The 12,500-nt window shown below is 53.1% G+C and overlaps 2 non-coding genes and 1 pseudogene across 2 annotated transcripts; all 3 read left to right on the top strand.

Annotated features, from left to right (window-relative positions):
• Positions 1–7,770: 7,770 nt before the first annotated feature.
• LOC144111559 (small subunit ribosomal RNA) lies at positions 7,771–9,585 on the top strand. Its single transcript, XR_013310087.1, has one exon. It is a non-coding gene; the product is annotated as a small subunit ribosomal RNA (ribosomal RNA).
• Positions 9,586–11,145: 1,560 nt separating this feature from the next.
• Positions 11,146–11,298, top strand: LOC144111670 (5.8S ribosomal RNA). The gene has a single exon (XR_013310130.1). It is a non-coding gene; the product is annotated as a 5.8S ribosomal RNA (ribosomal RNA).
• A 990-nt stretch (positions 11,299–12,288) lies between these two features.
• Positions 12,289–12,500, top strand: part of LOC144111598 (large subunit ribosomal RNA) — a 5,044-nt pseudogene continuing 4,832 nt past the window's right edge.

The following is a 12,500-nucleotide window of genomic DNA, read 5'->3' as shown; positions in this document are numbered from 1 at the left end:
GAGCACACTGTCGAGTTCGGGAATTTTTTACGGCCGCACCCTGTTTCGGAGGCTTACGAATTTAACATCCGCGGATGGGCCTCGGAGCGGCGAACGGTTTGGTGCCTCATACGTCTCTTTCCTTTTGCCCTATCGGAAGATAGGGCAAGCGATAAGTGATCGCCCCGGTACCGTTTCGGAATTTTTCGCGGCCGTCTAAGGTGCCTAGTCTCGTCCGTTCTGTCGGATGCCTTCCGCTTTCCGTAAAACCCTTGATTTATAACGCGCCTTTCCTTCGCAGACAGCACCTAGAAGATCCGAGTTATTTCCAAGCAGAAAGACGTGTGCGCCGGTCTGATTTCCTGGCACGTGAAAACGGTACAGGAAAGGGCTATGCGTTCGCGTGGCGGGAAAACGGGCATGTCCTTGCGCGAAAGGCTGCAGGCCAGAACGCGAGCCATCCGCATCCGAGATGAAAATGACCTGAGTAAAATGGGGATGACTGCACTGCTTGGTGTGCGAGGAATGCCATTCGTAATGCGAGACCGTGTTTACCGAGATTCTAGTTCTTTCGATGTTCTAAAACGGGCCGGCCGCACAAGCCCGGTCCACAGTTTTCTTTTGTTCCGCAAACGTGCGTAGCCTAAAGAATAAGGATGAGGAGGTCAACATTTCTTTTTTCTTTATCTTCTTCAAACCGCAGTTTTGACATATTGCCATTCAGTGAAACATGGTATGCACAAACTGCGGACATCGTCCGCTTCGAAGGATACAGGTGCGGTCTAGGAAAAATAATAAAGGCGGTGGAGTTGCACTGTAGGTTAAAAATATTCTTTTATAGAAGCACAGTTTTTCAAGTCTGCGATTTTTATCAATAGAAGCGGTTCTGTGTTCGGTGTTGGTTATCGGCCCCCTTTGCAAGAATTTTGTTCTTTTCTTGATAGCATACCGATAAGAAACCAATTGTAATTATGGCCGATTTTACCATGACATGTGTTGGAACAATCAGCGGCAACAAGTGACTTTCTCGACATCATTTCTTTACATGTTTTCTCTAACATTGTTAATGCGCCTACACGTGCTACTTGGGGTCGGGTGAGACCCTAATTGATTTATGCTTTACTAATTGCGACGAACAGGACCCAGGTGTCTTGCTGAGTGATTTTAGTGACCACCTCTTGCTTTATTCCAAGATGGCGTGCACAAATCACTACACCTCGGTTCAGCCTGTAACACAGGAAAAAAAAAAATGAACACATGGTCTCCAATGTGTACTGTCTTTGCGAAATTGACCCTAATGTAGTACACAATAGTCGCAAAAAATAATAGAGCTGCGCTTTTACTGTAGCAATGTTAACCAAGGGCAAAAAAGCGCCAAAAACTTGCGAAAAACTTCTGCTTTAGTAAAGCGCATAAGAGGCCGAAATCACCTGTTTGGCATATTTAAAAAAAAAAATAAACGAGAGAGCTGTCAATTCTAGAACAGCATAAATAAGATAGGAATAAATTAGGTTCGGACGTATATAAATCTCGAATTCATCACTGCAGTGGAAGGTTCTAACGAATTCACTGCGATCCGCAAAAGACCTGGCGTACTGTAGAGGAAACTCTACAAAATACCGCAAACAGAAATCCCGGTTGATGATATCTAAACTGGGGCGGGGGGTACTAAGAGGCGAAGCTCTCGCCAATGTAACGAACAAACACTTTTCAACATTTGGAAAGTTTGATGTCGCTGACCAACGGACATTTTTTGCGCCAGCTTTATTTCAGTGCAGTTCATTCCAGGTTTCGCTATTGTTCGCTTATCTGGGCAGTCACTGGGAAATGTAATCTTGAAATGCCCTTTTTATTGCAAAAGAGATCTATTCGCTTTGTTGAAAATTTTTCAAGATATGACTCCACATATTCCTACTTCAGCGAGTACTACCTATACAAACGTTACACTGCCAGCGACAGTGTCGGGCGGCATTCCTGGAACTCGTAGCCAATCGACAACAATGTTTTTTGTTGTTTTTTTTTTTCCAAATTCACCTACGATATGGGTTTAGACGCACAAATATACAGAAACCAAGAAACAGAACCAACTCTGCTACGCAGCATTTGAACTGGAACCCATCCCGATTTAATTCATCTTTCCCTGTCTGCTTTTCGTAAGCGAGCGAAAAGTCACTTCCTGGGAAATGCACTGTAGTTTTTTATTTTATTTTTCCTGCTTATAACTTTAGCACATTTGTTTTAATTTTCTTGGTAGGTACACAGTTAGTTTCTACACATACGTTGCATCTGTGTCGGCTCTTGCAATGCTCTGTTCTGATTCTAGAAAAAAACAGCGCACACAGGACAGGGACCAAGGGAAGAACCGACGACGCGAGCGCTGACTTACAACTGATTTTATTAAGCGGAAAGTGAACACTATATATAGGAAGGAAGTAGCAGATACAATCAGAGGCAGTCAACGTCAAAGCGGTGTAAATGGCCGATAAAATCGATAAAACCGTAAGGGGTGAAGATAAAACAAGATAAAACTCAACAGATGACAAGCCATGGTGTAAAGAACCATAAAAACGCTAAGACACGTGAATAACACGTACAGTGCCTTGAATAACAAAAAAAAATTCGAATACAATCAACAGGTGGAAGGCATGTGAAGGTGACAAGGATTTAAGCAGTGTGAACAAAGTTTAACAACTGACATGCGCTTGAAACGGATAACCAGGCACATAACTCACACATTCATCCGTTTTCTTTTTTTCTTTTCTTGAGAGGTACGCCACTTCTTTTTCTGATAAGACTACAGATGGCGCACTGCCGCAGTTGTATTTATTGGATTTTATGTTGAAGGCTTCCCTACTTATTTGATCCGAGTGGCTTCCTATGATTTTGCAGTTTTCAAATTCAGGATGACAAGCACTGCAAATTCCTATGCGGGCTGCTATGTGTCCTTTTACCCCCTTTTCCACATCTTTATTACGTTCCCGCAATCGGTCATTACTACATCTGCCCGTCTGACCAATATATTTGTCTCCGCAAGTTAAAGGTATTGAATAAATTACTTCCTTCTGACACGGTACGAATTGTTTACGATGTTTTTTGCTGCATGTTCTTGCTGTCTTGGAAGGAGGGTTAACGCGGTTGCAGATATTTGCAAGCTTTTCCGGAGCTGAAAACACCACCTTCACCTTTGCTTTATTCATGACTTCTTTCAGATTATGGGACAGAGCGTGGAGATAAGGGATCACTGCGACTTTTTGTTTCTTTTTTTCTTTGTCTCTACCTCCTTCATTTATCCTTTCTTTTCCTTTCACCCGCTTTTGAAGCTTCTGGGCGACGGAGATGAACAGGTGATTGGGATAGCCTGCCCCTAATAACCTATTTGCGTTGTGTGTCAAAGCTGGAAAGCATGCTGTGAGGACATGATCTCTTGAGCGCGTTAGACATGCAAAGACTCGCGATTGCTCTCTTCACTAATTTCGAATGTGCTGAATGGTAATGAATCGCCGGTTTCTTATTACGTGGTTCATAGTTCCAACTAATGTGATGGACCTGGAATTCCAGCTTGATGTCAAGAAATCTGATAGTGCTGTCTACTGGCACCTCGTGAGTTACGATTAGAGGGAACATGGTCGAAGTGAAAGTATGCAAAATATTCTGAAGGTCTGAGTGGAACGCCTGCTTGTGGCTATTTATGACCACGAGATAATCATCGACATACCGAAACGTCCTTATAACAGATGAGCTGGGAAGGATGGAAGCCAAGGTCCTGTCTGTAGACGCCAGAAAAATGTCACTGAGTATGGGTGCTAAACATGATCCTATGGGTATTCCAGATTTTTGCAGGTAAATGTGCTCGTTCCATGCACAGTAGGTTGAGGACAGGTACCTTGAAAGTAACTCGAGAAAGCCTTGTACAGACATTTGCAGTGCTTGTCATCCTGAATTTGAAAACTGTAAAATCATAGGAAGCCACTCGGATCAAATAAGTAGGGAAGCCTTCAACATAAAATCCAATAAATACAACTGCGTCAGCGCGCCATCTGTAGTTTTATCAGAAAAAGAAGTGGCGTACCTCTCAAGAAAAGAAAAAAGAAAACCGATGAATGTGTGAGTTATGTGCCTGGTTATCCGTTTCAAGCGCATGTCAGTTGTTAAATTTTGTTCACACTGCTTTTGTTCACACGTTCAGATGCCTTCCACCTGTTGATTGTATTCGGTTTTTTGTTATTCATGGCATTGTACGTGTTACTCACGTGTCTTAGCGTTCTTTACACCATGGCTTGTCATCTGTTGAGTTTTATCTTGTTTTATCTTCACCCCTTACGGTTTTATCGATTTTATCGGCCATTTACACCTCTTTGACGTTGACTGCCTCTGATTGTACCTGCTACTTCCTTCCTAAATATAGTGTTCACTTTCCGCTTAATCAAAATCAGTTGTAAGTCAGCGCTCGTGTCGTCGGTTCTTCCCTTGGTCCCTGTCCTGTGTGCGCTGTTTTTTTCTAGAATGACTACCCACCAACTCGCCCAGTCTTCCACATTGGTCTGTTCTGATATTTTTTTTGGTTTTTTTTTTTCTAGGCGCGCATTCAGTTTCTATAGTTATGTTTTATTTGTCTTCTCTTGCACTGTCCTTTTCTGCGATTTTTTAGACGCGTTTTCTGAGTAATAAGAATGGAATGAACGTTTATACTTGAAAGTTGTGCTCTACAATTATTGTGGTCATTATAACGTGTATCTGCGTGTCTATATAAGTGCTCCTTGCTGTTGCGTTCGAGTGGTGCATAGGGCCCAGTCAGGCGGATTGATTTTCGCCGTTCGTCTGCCCTCTGCACCAAGGCACTGTGTTGTCGGACTTTCGTGAATAAAAAAAAGAAAATCTAAAAAAAATACGCGTTGCCCCCTACACTACTCCAGCATCCGGAGACTTGGTGTGTTTCTCGCAAGCGAACTAATTGTGGTCAACAAATGTTAAGCTACAGGTTGCCGAAGTCACTAAATGACATTACTCGATGTGACATCGACGTGCTCACTTGTTTTTGTTTTGTTTTTTGAGAAACCTGCCTGAGATATTTTTGTGCGCCTCTATGTCTTTCTGTAATAAGCGGTGTACGGCGTTTTCTTTTTCTTTTACTGTTGCAATTGTATCTTTTTGGGTTTCTTGTTTTGAATTTGTATTAACCCCTGGTTCATTTATAAGCCTTCACTTCCGCCCTGCTGCAGCCTCTGTAACGGCACTGTGGTCGGTCAAGCTGACCCTGAGAAGCTTTTTCCCCTTGTATCTCTCACAACAATTGTATCTCCTTGTTTGTGGAAATAAATTCAAACTCAAACTCGTCCGCCTGCTTCTTCACTAGCCGAAGATAGAGGCGTTCAGGCGGTCTCGCCTGGGGCGGACGCGATAGAGTTTTCAAGTTTTTGCCGCTCTCCCGCAAATCGGAGGCGCACGACTTTTCCATCGCAGGATAGGTCTCGGAGCGGCAAATCGTTTGGTGCCACATTCGCCTCTCTCTTCTTGCCCCATCGAAAGATACAAGCGATAAGCGCTCGCCCCTGCACAAAGGACTCCTCGCCCCGGTAACGTTTGAGAATTGTTTGCGGCCGTACCAGGCATCGGAGGCGTGCGAATTTTGCATCGGCGTATTGGGCTGGAAAGCGCGAAGCTTTTGCCACCCTCTTCGCCTCTGTGCTTTTTATCTATCCCAAGATACGGGCGTTTAGGCTGTCTGGCTCGGGCACGGTCCAACGACATTTACAAACTTCGCGCTGGTCCCGTTAAGTCGGGCCGTTCAGTTTTTACATCAGCGTATAGCCCTCTGAAAGACGAAGAATTTGATACCTTTTGCGCCACTCTAGTGCGTCGCCCGGCGGAGTTATAGCAGTTCAAGAGAGGCCGCCCCGGCCGACCCGCGGAGGTCTGGGTACTTATCGCTGCATATATAAGGGGGGCATACCGCCGCGGCAGACGCGGAGGCGTAGAGTGCGCGCATCGTCGGCGAAGTCCGAAACGCGCCTCTCGCCGCCCCGGAGGCGCATTTGTGCATTTGGCGACCTCGGCCCATGGCATTTGCACGAGTTCGCGCACGATTTGTGCGACACTTGATCCGAAAGCGCCTCGAGTACGGCGTTTAGCGCGGCGGCAAAGTCCACGAGTACGGCTCGTGTGGTGCGCCGCGATGCCGGCCGCGCTGCCGCGCCCGCGATTTGGCCAGGTCCCGCGGCGGAACCGCGGTACCGACAGAGGCGCCGATAGCGCCACGGCAAAGTCCACGAGTTCGGCTCGCGCGGGGCGCCGCGAAACGCGCGCGCCGCGATGCCGCCGATGGGTGCCGCACGATTTGCGCGGCTCTTGCGGCGAAGGCGCCTCGAGCACGGCGCCAAGCGCCACGGCAAAGTCCACGAGTTCGGCTCGCGCGGGGCGCCGCGAAACGCGCGCGCCGCGATGCCGCCGATGGGTGCCGCACGATTTGCGCGGCTCTTGCGGCGAAGGCGCCTCGAGCACGGCGCCACGCGCCACGGCAAAGTCCACGAGTTCGGCTCGCGCGGGGCGCCGCGAAACGCGCGCGCCGCGATGCCGCCCGATGGGCGCGCACGATTTGCGCCAAATTTACGGCGAGATCGGCACGAGTACGGCCACTTACCAACCCACGGAGGTCTGGGTTCTTATCGCTGCATATATAAGGGGGGCATACCGCCGCGGCAGACGCGGAGGTGTAGAGTGCGCGCTTCGTCGGCGAAGTCCGAAACGCGGCTCTCGACGCCCCGGAGGCGCATTTGTGCATTTGGCGACCTCGGCCCATGGCATTTGCACGATTTGTGCGACACTTGATCCGAAAGCGCCACGAGTACGGCTCGTGTGGTGCGCCGCGATGCCGGCCTGCGCTGCCGCGCCCGCGATTTGGCCAGGTCCCGCGGCGGAACCGCGGTACCGACAGAGGGGCCGATAGCGCCACGGCAAAGTCCACGAGTTCGGTTCGCGCGGGGCGCCGCGAAACGCGCGCGCCGCGATGCCGCCGATGGGTGCCGCACGATTTGCGCGGCTCTTGCGGCGAAGGCGCCTCGAGCACGGCGCCAAGCGCCACGGCAAAGTCCACGAGTTCGGCTCGCGCGGGGCGCCGCGAAACGCGCGCGCCGCGATGCCGCCCGATGGGCGCGCACGATTTGCGCCAAATTTACGGCGAGATCGGCACGAGTACGGCCACTTACCAACCCACGGAGGTCTGGGTACTTATCGCTGCTACTATATGGGGGTCCTTGTGGCACTGTCGGTGGCGTGCGCCCGAGCGCGCGCGCGCCGTACGGGTCTTGATATGCGGCCTCGTGCCCAGCGTGTCCCCGTCCCGTGGACCCCACGGCATTCGTCTGCAGCCTCATCCGCGTCTGCGATAGGGGCTGGTTGTCGGACGACGCTGTTCCCACGTGTTACGAAGTGTGTTCCGTGCTACCCGGACTCGATTCCGTGCGACTGCGCCGAAGACGCGGGCGTGTCCCGTCGTCTGGCGGCTAGGCCGTCTCGGCTACGCAGCAAGCGCCGTCCAGTGCCTGAACGCCGCGGCCCTAGCGGCCGCGTGCGCACTGGTGGGCGCGTTACAAATGCTTTGCCTAAGGGCGCGTGCTCTCTTGCCGCGCGGTGATAACCGGGCCTTCGGGTCGGATGCCGCAGCGAGCTCGAACGATGCACGGGCAGCGAGAGCTGCCGCGAAAAAGATGCGCGTCGCGCGCCGAGGGGTGAGAGGGGCCCCGATCGGCCGCGACAGGGCTCCCTTGAGGAGCGACAAGGGTTTGCCTATGCATCTACCTGGTTGATCCTGCCAGTAATCATATGCTTGTCTCAAAGATTAAGCCATGCATGTCTAAGTACATGCCGAAATAAGGCGAAACCGCGAATGGCTCATTAAATCAGTTATGGTTCCTTAGATCGTTTCTTTCTACTTGGACAACTGTGGCAATTCTAGAGCTAATACATGCATTGAGCCTGAAGGCCTTTGGCTGACGGGCGCTTTTATTAGACCAAGACCCATCGGGTTCTGCCCGTACTCTGTGGTGACTCTGGATAACTTTGTGCTGATCGCATGGCCATGAGCCGGCGACGTTTCTTTCAAGTGTCTGCCTTATCAACTTTCGATGGTAGGTTACTTGCCTACCATGGTTGTTACGGGTAACGGAGAATCAGGGTTCGATTCCGGAGAGGGAGCCTGAGAAACGGCTACCACATCCAAGGAAGGCAGCAGGCGCGCAAATTACCCACTCCCGGCACGGGGAGGTAGTGACGAAAAATAACAATACGGGACTCTTTTGAGGCCCCGTAATTGAAATGAGTACACTCTAAATCCTTTAACGAGGATCAATTGGAGGGCAAGTCTGGTGCCAGCAGCCGCGGTAATTCCAGCTCCAATAGCGTATACTAAAGCTGCTGCGGTTAAAAAGCTCGTAGTTGGATCTCAGTTCCAGACGAGTAGTGCATCTACCCGATGCGACGGCTCGGACTGAACATCATGCCGGTCCTCTCTTGGTGCCCTTCATTGGTGCGTCTCGAGGAGGCCTGCGCTTTTACTTTGAAAAAATTAGAGTGCTCAACGCAGGCGAGTCGCCTGAATAAACTTGCATGGAATAATAGAACAAGACCCCGTTTCTGTTCTGTTGGTTTTTGGAATACGGGGTAATGATTAAGAGGGACAGACGGGGGCATTCGTATTGCGGCGCTAGAGGTGAAATTCTTGGACCGTCGCAAGACGAACTACTGCGAAAGCATTTGCCAAGAATGTTTTCTTTGATCAAGAACGAAAGTCAGAGGTTCGAAGGCGATCAGATACCGCCCTAGTTCTGACCATAAACGATGCCAACCAGCGATCCGCCTGAGTTACTCAAATGACTCGGCGGGCAGCTTCCGGGAAACCAAAGTATTTGGGTTCCGGGGGAAGTATGGTTGCAAAGCTGAAACTTAAAGGAATTGACGGAAGGGCACCACCAGGAGTGGAGCCTGCGGCTTAATTTGACTCAACACGGGAAAACTTACCCGGCCCGGACACTGGGAGGATTGACAGATTGAGAGCTCTTTCTTGATTCGGTGGATGGTGGTGCATGGCCGTTCTTAGTTGGTGGAGCGATTTGTCTGGTTAATTCCGATAACGAACGAGACTCTAGCCTATTAAATAGGTGCGGGGTTCCCAGCACCTTACAACCTTCTTAGAGGGACAAGCGGCTCCTAGCCGCACGAAACAGAGCAATAACAGGTCTGTGATGCCCTTAGATGTCCGGGGCCGCACGCGCGCTACACTGAAGGAAGCAGCGTGTCTTTATCCCTGTCTGAAAAGACTGGGTAACCCGTGGAACTTCCTTCGTGATTGGGATAGGGGCTTGCAATTGTTCCCCTTGAACGAGGAATTCCCAGTAAGCGCGAGTCATAAGCTCGCGTTGATTACGTCCCTGCCCTTTGTACACACCGCCCGTCGCTACTACCGATTGAATGATTTAGTGAGGTCTTCGGACCGATGTCCGGCGCGGCCTTTCGGTTGCGCCGGTCTGTTGGAAAGATGACCAAACTTGATCATTTAGAGGAAGTAAAAGTCGTAACAAGGTTTCCGTAGGTGAACCTGCGGAAGGATCATTACCGGATTGTGCTTGTCACACCCGGCGCCGCCCCCGCTTATAAGCGGGGGAAGGCCTCAACAGCGGAGTTGCGAGATTCTGATGCCGCATCTCTGCAAAAATTGTTACGCCCAGCGGAGGTCCGTCACCAAGGGAATGTCGGACGGACTGCTTCCGTGGGTTCGAACGGCGTAACGCACCAATCTGGTGGGCTTTCGGTCTTCGACACTCGTTGTCGGAGAGACTCGAACGTAGCCGGTAGGCTGGCCGAGGGAAAAGGCCGGCCCGCTGCCAAGGGAACGGCGGCGGCTGCTGCGAAGTACGAAAGGAACCGCAGCTCGCTGGCTCTCGTTAGAGTTGCGACCGAGTCGGTAGGCCGGCCGAGGGAAAGGCCGGCCCGCCGCCAAGGGAACGGCGGCGGCTGCTGCGGAGTACGAGAGGAAACGCGGCTCGCTGGCTCATGAGAGTCGCGACGGAGTCGGTAGGCTGGCCGAGGGAAAGGCTTGCCCGCCGCCAAGGGAACGGCGGCGGCTGCTGCGGAGTACGAGAGGAAACGCGGCTCGCCGGCTCCGGAAAAGTAACTCTTCGCAACAACGCGCGCGCGGCGGGACGCGTGCGGCCCAGTACTTATAAGGAACGGCCGCCGCAAGAGGTCTCGCAGTGCGGGCGCGATGTCTGAAGCCGTGGCGGCGGGGCGAAAGGAGGCACCGGGAAAAAAAGGGACGAGGGGTTGTAATCCCGCATTTTGAACGCACCTGCGGCAGCGGGGTTCTCCTGCTGCTTCGTCCTTCCCAGCCTTCGAGTAGTCTGCCGGTGCGATACCGAAACGCCGTCCATGGCACTGTGGCCGGTGGACTCCTGTTGCGGGAGTAGTCTGACGAACGCCCGTCTGGCGGCTGTCCAAGTACGCGCTGCGTAGCCACGGCTAGGCGGTGCCTGTCTCTTAAGCGAAGCAATGATGTGGCGAAATGGTCGGATAGGGCGCAGCACGAGGGCGCACCCTTGGGGCGGCGGACTCGAGGGGCATTTCTGAGCGAAAAATGACCCCTTCCCCAAAGAGGGCGCAGCGGTGGGCGGCAGAGAACCGTCCACACAGAGCTACCGCTGCTTGGGAGTCCGGGGGTGACGTCGCTGCGAACACAACGGCAGAACAAACGTGCTCGGGGAACGGCGCAAAAGCTCTGTGTTATTGCCCAATTGATGACGAAGTTACCGGTGTGCTTCCTGGTGAACCGATGGTCGTCGGACCCGTGCGACCGCTTAAAGAAAACGGGCTGAACAGCAAACCGTGAACAGCAAAAAAAACGGCACCAGCGAAGACCGGAACTTGAGAGCGCCGTTGCACGTCTGCCTTAGGGTTGCCAAATGCCTCGTCGTCTCTAGCGACGCGCAAGCCATTGTCGCACACAAGCTTCGAAGAGACCTTGCTCGCCTCGGCTTTGAGGCACCGCGCAAGCATGCCGAACGGACGGCTGCTGGAACGTGGAATTGTCGGACGAAACTGCAGTCGGGGAGGCCAGGGGAGGAGCCCGGTGCCTAAAACCCTGGTTGTACTGTACGGAATTGAACAAACCAAATGCACGACTCTAAGCGGTGGATCACTCGGTTCTCGGGTCGATGAAGAACGCAGCCAGCTGCGAGACTTGGTGTGAATTGCAGGACACACTGAGCACTGATTCTTCGAACGCACATTGCGCCCTTGGGTCTTCCCTTGGGTTCGTCTGTCTGAGGGTCGGATCATATATCAAGAGAGACGCCGGCGCCCGGGGATGGCGCGGCCGGCGACTCGTTTTGACCGTGTCGGCAAAGAGGACGGCTCTGTACGAAACGCCGAAGATCCCTCGAAAGACTTTGCGAAAGAGGAGAGTGGGTCGAACCCTTCAGCCGCGCTCCAAGCGGCCGAGTCGGGTCGCCCTGCGCAGACGACGTAACGCGGGACGGCGGCTGCTAGCCGTAGAGCGTCTGGCCTCCGAAGTCGACCGCCGCAGGAAGGGATTACCTGCAGGGAAAGCGCGGTCCCGACGGGAGACGAGGCCGTGTGGACGGGCGGCAAAGCGTTGCCCGCTGGCCCGCGTACGTGTAGCCGAACTGCTGCGAGAAACGCAGAGACGGGAGCGCCCTGTCCGGGCACGCCCGCGCGAGAAGAAGGGAGATCTCGCGCGGGGGTGCGGGGAGGCGACAGGCGCGCGAAAGCGTTTCGTGCGCGGCAGTTTCGGGCGAAGCGCAGAGGCGCGCCGTGGCGCGGTGACGAAGGGGTCCCCCCGGACCCGATGCAAAGGGACCGCCTCCTCGAACGGGCGCAAAGTCGAGTAAGGGTCGAACGGACGCGATCTCGTTGCGAGCGCAGTCCGCCGTCGGTCTAAGTGCTTCGCAGTCTCTGCCCCGAGAAAAACTGGGCCACTCCAGTTGGGGCGGGGGCGACGCAAAACTTGACGATGCCCCTACGCCAGGCCGAGGTCGCTCTCTCGAGGGAAAGAGAGGTGCGGCAGGGAAAAATTCGGCCGCGGCGGTCGGGGGCTCGAAACTCTCTGCGTTATCCGCGCAAACCGCATGCGCGCGGTCCCGAGCGCCGGCCAGCGGCGCCTTCCAGTCTCGCTCGCAGTCGCCGAGGGTGCTGCCGACTGTGAGCGGGGAATGGGCGGAAGGCGTCGGCCGGACGATTGGGGAAGGACGCGCGCGCGCGCTGGACCGCGCCGGAATCGAACGCGAGAGCGCACATCTGTGTCGACCTCAGATCAGGCGAGACAACCCGCTGAATTTAAGCATATCACTAAGCGGAGGAAAAGAAACCAACAGGGATTCCCTGAGTAGCTGCGAGCGAAACGGGACCTAGCCCAGCACCGAATCCCCCGTCCTTGCAGGCGGTCGGGAAATGTGGTGTATGGGAGGCAACGTTCCCGGGAGTTTGCGACGGTGCAAGTCCCCCTGACAGGGGCT

Source organism: Amblyomma americanum, chromosome 11 (genome assembly GCF_052857255.1).
Source record: "Amblyomma americanum isolate KBUSLIRL-KWMA chromosome 11, ASM5285725v1, whole genome shotgun sequence".
In the NCBI taxonomy this organism is placed as follows: domain Eukaryota; kingdom Metazoa; phylum Arthropoda; class Arachnida; order Ixodida; family Ixodidae; genus Amblyomma; species Amblyomma americanum.
This window is presented reverse-complemented; position numbering and strand designations above follow the sequence as displayed.